The sequence below is a fragment of the Lontra canadensis genome, unplaced genomic scaffold (assembly GCF_010015895.1).
Source record: "Lontra canadensis isolate GAN:19392208 unplaced genomic scaffold, GSC_riverotter_1.0 scaffold23, whole genome shotgun sequence".
Lineage (NCBI taxonomy): Eukaryota > Metazoa > Chordata > Mammalia > Carnivora > Mustelidae > Lontra > Lontra canadensis.
Window position 1 is genome coordinate 9,827,055 of NW_022631017.1, and position 7,323 is coordinate 9,834,377.

Genomic DNA, 7,323 nt, shown 5'->3' on the forward strand with positions numbered 1-7,323 from the left:
CTCCGAGCTGTTTCTTTAGCTGGTGCATAGGTAGATGACAGCAGTCACAGTGGGACTAAGTAGCACCTGCTCACTTCCCGGGGGAGGGGCCCAGGCTTGTTTACTGCTTGCTACAAAAATGATGAGCCCTTAGCCTTGGATTCCTTAGCTCCCTCCCAGTCCACTGCCCACAAGTGGGCCCATGGTGTTGTCTGGTGGTACCTGGAGCCAGAACTGGCTTCTCCTTTGGTGCTCCTGCTGTTTGTTGGGCTGTGAGTAATATAGGGTCTCTGTCTGGCCCATTTGTTTTTGTTTTTGTTTTTGTTTTTTGTCTCATCATCTATTTTTGGCACTTATGGTTTAATCCTTGCCATCTTCCCAGTAAGAGGTATATCTATATATTCTTATATAGTAAGAAACAAATTACAGGATATTACATCCTTTAAAGAGCCTTAAATATGTCCATGTGCCTTAACCTACAAAGTCCTGTTTTGAAAATATATTCTAAAGAAATAATACTGTGCTGGGCTGTCTGGCTGAGTGTTTGACTCTTGACATCAGCTCAGGTCTTGATCTCAGGGTTGTGAGTTCAAACCCCATTTAAGAAATAAAGAAGGAAAGGGAAAGGGAAGGAAGGAAGGAAGGGAGGAAGGAAGGAAGGAAGGGAGGGAAAGAAAAGAAAGAGTGGAAAGAAAGAGTGAGAGAGGAAAGGAAGAAAAGGAGAAAGGAAGGAAGGAGGAAGGAGGGAAGGAGTAGAGAAGAAGGAGAAAAAGAAGGAAGGAAGAAAGGAAAGAATACTGTGAAAGAAAGAAAGAAAGTAAGAAAAGAATGGAAAGAAAGAGAGAGAAGGAAAGAAGGGAGAAAGGAAGGAAGGAAGGAAGGAAGGAAGGAATGAAGGAAGGAAGGAAGGAAGGAAAGAGGAAGGAGGGAAGGGGTAGGGAAGGAGGAGAAAAAGAAGGAAGAAAGAAAGAAAAGAATACTGTGCTAAATATGGACAGAGCTTTTGCTCTAAAGAGGTGCATTGCAGGGGCACTGGGTGGCTCAGTGGGTTGAGCAGCCGGCTCTGGATTTCAGCTCAGGTCAAGATCTCAGGGTCCTGGGATCGAGCCCTGCATCAGGCTCCAGGCTCAGCAGAGAGTCTGCTTGAGGATTCTCTCTCACCCTCTCCCTCTGCCCCTCTCCTAGCTCATGTGGGGGATGGTGTTCTCTCTCTCTAAAATAAATCTAAAAAAATTTTTAAAATAAAGATGTGCATTGCAGTATTTGGTTTGTAGCACTGTGATCCGTGTAATAATTTCATTACCTCTGGCAGAAAACTAGGCTCATGGAACACTACCAAATGATGACACTCCTAAGGATGCCTGAGATATGGGAAAATCACACCATCCAGAGAGTTTTCCTGAGGCTTAATAGAAAGAAAACACTACGTAGCATATATAAAACAGTAAATGTTTAGACTCCCCATGACCCTGAAAATATAATGAGGGAACTAGTTCTTTGTCTGGAAATAGATCCCCTGTAGATGCACGATGATCTCACCTTGAGATCCTTAACTACATCTGCAAAGACCCTATTTCCAAATAATATCATATTCACAGGTACCAGGAGTTAAAACCTGGACATATTTTTAGGGGGACACAAAATTCATTTCACTGCAAAAGGCCTGTACATATTTTTTTTCTTTTTGTTATTTAAAATTAAGATTAGAAAATCTACTCAGAGTGTGTTTAAAATACTTTTTATGGTTAATTTTCCCTAATGAACATTATTTTATTAGTTGCCTAGGTTCCTATTGCCTTTTGTGTTTTAGATTTCTGCATTGACAGTCTTTTTTCTTTTCTTTCTTTTTTTTTCACCAAATAGAGTAGACAACTAAACAGGTATAAATGTGTTGTTTTAACCATAAGCCAATAATCTTGGAAGGATAAGCTCGAAAGGATGAACTGTGGATAGTTATTCAATATTTATATGTATTTTATTTGAATGGTTGGCTACTTGAATTGTGGCCATGTTTAGACAATCATAACAAAACAAATATTGATAATCCATGTACTGTAATTGCATATTCTCCACAGCATCAGACATTTTCAGTTGATTGTCTCGATATTTTTATTTCTGTCAATACAGTGTGATCTTTCCACCAGTCAATGAGGCTTGAAAACCGACTCATTGTGAAGTTATAGATTTTTGGAACAGGGAGGGAACTTAGAGATCATCTTATTTCCTGAATTTCATTTTACAAATAAGGACACCCAGGACTAGACCAGTTTCACAATCTGAGTTTCAGAATTAATGTGTTGAGTTATTAGCCAGCACAGTTCCAGGACTAAAATTCAGGGCTTCTGATTACCAGTTCAGTATTTTTTTTCTTTACTCCATACACTTATAGTGATATTGTCACAGGACTGAGAACGGGTTCCCAACTCAGGTTTGGCTGCTCAATCCTTGAAAATCAATACCCAAGAGACAAGTGATGGTGGGAAAAGAATAGTTGCTTTATTCAGGAAGGTAGTAACTTGGGTACAGGGTGGGTTAAAGTCTCAAAGACTATCTTCTTCATCCAGGGGAAGCTGGACGGTTCTCAAGAGAGAGGAACAGAAAAAGGAGGAGGCTATGTGCAGAAGAAGCAAGCAGGTGCCCAGGCCGTTAGTTTTTTGCCTACACGACCCTTACAGACCTGCTGGCATCAGTAGCTACTGTTTCTGAGTGTGGTCAGATCTTATCTTCTGGGAAAGTTGGGTCTTTCACTCCTCAAGGCCAGTGGTCTGCAAATTGCAAGGAAAGTAAGTTAGTTCTACTGTAGATCAAAAGACTTAGGTCAGTAAGCAAGGAGTGCGTAAATTTGAAGCAAGTTAACACTTAAGGCCAGTAGGGCTGCTGTTACAGATCCTTAATCCTAGGACTGGTGTCCTTAGAGGAGAAAGGGGAGAGAGATTTCAGACTCAGGGAAAAGGCCACATGAAGACACAGTCAGAGACTGTGCTGCCATAAATCAAGGAACACTGGGAGCCACCAAAAGCTGAAAGAGCCAAAGGATTCTCTCCCAGAAACTTTGTAGCAGGTATAGCTAGGCTGACACCTTCATCTCATACTTTTAGCCTCTAGTGAGAGGATAAATTTCTGGTTTTGTTTTTGTTTTTAATTTTACTTATTTATTTATTTATTTATTTTAAAAGATTTTATTTATTTATTTGACAGAGATCACAAGTAGGCGGCGGGGGGGGCAGGCTCCCCGCTGAGCAGAGAGTCCAATGTGGGTCCCGATCCCAGGACCCTGGGATCATGACCTGAGCCGAAGGCAGAGGCTTTAACCCTCTGAGCCACCCAGGCGCCCCTACTTATTTATTTATTTTAAGTAAACTCTCCCCGCAATGCGGGGCTTGAACTCATGACTCCAAGATCAAGATTCACATGCACTACCAGTTAAGCCAGCCAGGAGCCCCTGAATTTCTGTTGTTTTAAGCCACCACGGTTTTGATAATGTGTTATGTCAACTGTAGGAAACTAGCAACCCTTTACCAAAAAAGGAAATACTGCTAAGCTCTATTTGGAATTGTGTCTTCTCAAATAGTGACCATCCTACCCTACTCCTTCCCCGTTATTGCTGTCTTTCCTTTTATTTCTATATGTGGTGCTTATTCCCTTTCAGTTTTTGGAAGTATGTTATACAATATTTGAGATATACAGAGAAACATAAAGAATTATACAACTATCCTTTTATCCAAAGTTGGCTATAGTTATGAAACAATGTCAAAATATTTGAATCCTCAGTATATCGCTCCCCTCTTCTCCATCATCTCTTAGGGGAAATCATGTTCCTGAATGTGGGTTTATTCCCAGGCACCTCCTGATCCCCTTACTAGAAGTGTGTTTAGCCCCAACCAATGCATTATATTGTTGCACAATTTAAAACTTTGCAAATATGGTGTTGTGCCATATGGATTCTTCAGCAACTTTCAATTATTTCATTTATTTGTGAGATTTATCCATGTTGGAATATGTTCCTCTGATTCTTTCATTTTCACTTATGTATACCATTCTGCTGCATGAAAATAAAGTCATTTTCTTGGTTTTGGACACTTTTAGGTTTTATTAATTTTTTCTATTCAAACCATGTCTCTCTCTCTCTTTTTTTAAAGATTTTATTTATTTATCTGACACACAGAGAGAGAGAGATCACAAGTAGGCAGAGAGGCAAGCAGAGAGAGGGGGGAAGCAGGCTCCCCACCAAGCAGAGAGCCCATCGCGGGGCTCAATCCCAGGACACCGAGACCATGACCTGAGCCAAAGGCAGAGGCCTCAACCCACAGAGCTACCCAGGCGCCCCCACACCATGTATCTTATACTTAGAGTGTAGGCACAATCATACTCTAGGATATATGCTTATTCATGGATCCTATAAGGATATAGGATATATATATCCTATATAAGGATATATCCTTATTCATGGATCCTATGTGCCCTATATGCACATCAACACACTTTTAGTTTTTAAATTTTTGTCAATTTGAAAGCCATGAAAGGAACCTCGTTAGCTTTTTTAAAATATTTATTTATTTATTTTAGAGAGAGGTGGGAGGGACCCAGAGGGAGGGAGAGGGAGAATCCTCAAAAAGACTCCTTGCTGAGCACAAAGTCTGATGCACAAATTCATGTTCTCTGATATTTTGCTCTTTATGTTTTTAAGTTTTGCTTTTTCATGTTTATATTTTTAATACACTTGGACTTCTGTTTTACTTTATGGCATTAAATAAAGAATTCTTTTCTTTTTTTTTTTCATATAGATAAACTATGGTGTTCTAGCACCATTCATTGAGAAAGTGATCGTTCCCACACTGATCTGCAGTACCAGCTCTGATCTATGTCAAGTTTTTGTATGTGTGTATATTTTAGTTGTATATTGCCACACAACAAATTACCCCAAAACTTTGCAGCTAAAAACAACAAAAATTTGTTGTCTGATAGTTTCTGTGGGTTAGGAATCTGGGAATGATCTAGACGGATTGTTCTGGCTCAAGGACTCTCACAAGGTCAAAATTAAGGGGTTAACCAGGGCAGCAGTTACCTCAAGGCTGTACTGGGACAGGAACTGCTTCTAAGCTTACACATGTGGCTGTTGGTCAGCTTCAGGTCCTCACTGGCTGTTGACAAGAGACCTCAAACAGTTCCTTGCCACATGAGTCTCTCTACAGTGTTGCTTACAATGGGGCAGCTTGCTTACCCTCTGAGTGAGAGACTGGAGAAAAAGAAAGTGAGAAAGTGCTCCCAAGACAAGACTCACTATATAATCTAATCTCAGAAGTGGTATCCCATCACTTCTGCCATAGTCTGTTCTTTAGAAGTGAGTCACTAAATCCATACTCGGGGGGAGGGGATAACATAAGATTGTGAATGCCTGGAGGTGGGGATTATTTGTGTCATCTAGAGCTGCCTATCACAGTTTCCATTTTTATTGGCTTATACCTACCTGTGCCATTATCACACTTATTGCAGCTTTATAATAAATCTTATTATCTAGAAGGGTAGGTTCCCCTACTTATTGATTCTTCGAATCTGTCTTGCCTAGTTGGGGATCTAAAAATAGAATTTAGGGATGCCTGGGTGGCTCAGTCAGTTAAGCGTCTTCCTTCAGCTCAGGTCATAATCCTGGGGGTCCTGGGATCAAGCCCTGCATCAGACTCCCTGCTCAGTAGGGAGCCTGCTTCTCCCTCTGCCTCTACCCGCTGCTTGTGTGTGCTCTCTCTCTCAGATAAATGAATAAAATCTTTTAAAAAATAAATAAATAAACATAGAATCTAGAACCAGCTTATTCAGTTCAATGAAAAAGCCATCAACATTTTTTAAACTGTATCACATTAATAGATTCATTTACAAATCAATATTTTATGATCTGGAGTCTTCCCATCCACTTATATGGTTTATCTCTCATATGTTGTGGGAAGTTCATGAGAGGGTCAGAGGTAAAAAACAGTGTAGGATGTCTTTTCAGTAAAATATCTCAGACAAATTTCTTCTGTCTGGGCTCCCTATGGAAAAATTCAGTGGTAACACACAGTGTACGGAGGGTTTGTGTTGCCTCAGTTCCTGGGTTAGCAGTTTTAAGGTCTATTTCCATATTGAAGTTTTGTGGGTCCAGTACACTGCCTACTCTCTTCTTATAAGAACAGCTCCTTTTGGGGAGCTGCTGCTTCTCCCACTTCCACCAGGTGGTTCTAACCCTGGCTGCCAATCACAGTACCCTGAGCACAAGAATAAGCACAGGTTCTAGTGTAGGCCAATCATAGCTCCTCTTTAGACCTTATCAAACTGGAATTCAAGGAGGTGGTCCCTCTCTCTCAGGTAAAAGGCTGAGAGGCTGAGAGCTCCAAGTTTCTAGACTGGAGAAATAAATAAGTGTGACAAAATGAAGTTGAGATGAAGAAAGAAGCTGAGATGAGATATGCAGAGATGTCTTGGTGTTGGCCAAGTGCAGGGTGCTAGATGTTTGGCCCCAGAAGCACCCCTGTCCTGCTTCAGTTTGATTAGGTGAGCCAGATAAACTTGCATTTTGCCCAACTTCTTGCAACCCAAATTCCTGAAATGCATCTATCTTCTTGCTAATTTACATAGACATTGCCATTCACTTAAAAACCCTTTGTCAAATCTCATTCTACATTAATTTATTAACATAAAGCCCTTTTCTAAATTATGTTTATACTAATTATGATCATTTCGTCTTCTAACAACAGGAAATATGTATGGACCATGTGCTATGTGTCAGTCATCAAAGAACAGTGATAACTAAGTCTTCCAAGGAACACAAAATATATGCCTTAGAAAAATTAATGTAGAACGTAAGTAGTGAAACCGTGACTTAAATCTCATTTGAACCCGACCAAAATCCTGCAAGGAAGCTCAGAGAGGGGCCAGTAATTACTCCATGCTTCTATAGCGTATAAATAGTGGAACCAAAACTCGAACCTGGATTTTCGACCAAATCAGAGTTGTTTTAATTATCCTGTACGGCTTAAACTGAGAAAATACTTTTGAATCCTTATACTTTAAAAAAGGATAGCTCCCAGTTCTCTTTCCATCAGGTTCCAATTTCCTACCAAGTTGCAACAGGGCGGTATGGGTGTTTCCTTAACTTTAACAATTAAACGCAAACAAGATCAACGAGCAATACTGAGAAATCACGCTTTCCACTCGGCAAGATTTTTTGGTATCTCCCCCGCCCCCTCAAGAGCAAGGCACCTTGGGACTTGTAGTCTTGGGGTAGAGTCCTGTGGCCGGAGGGTCTGATTCACTGGGACCCAATCAGCAGAAAGCCAACTTGCTCTCTGCGCAGCGATTGGCTGGAAATCA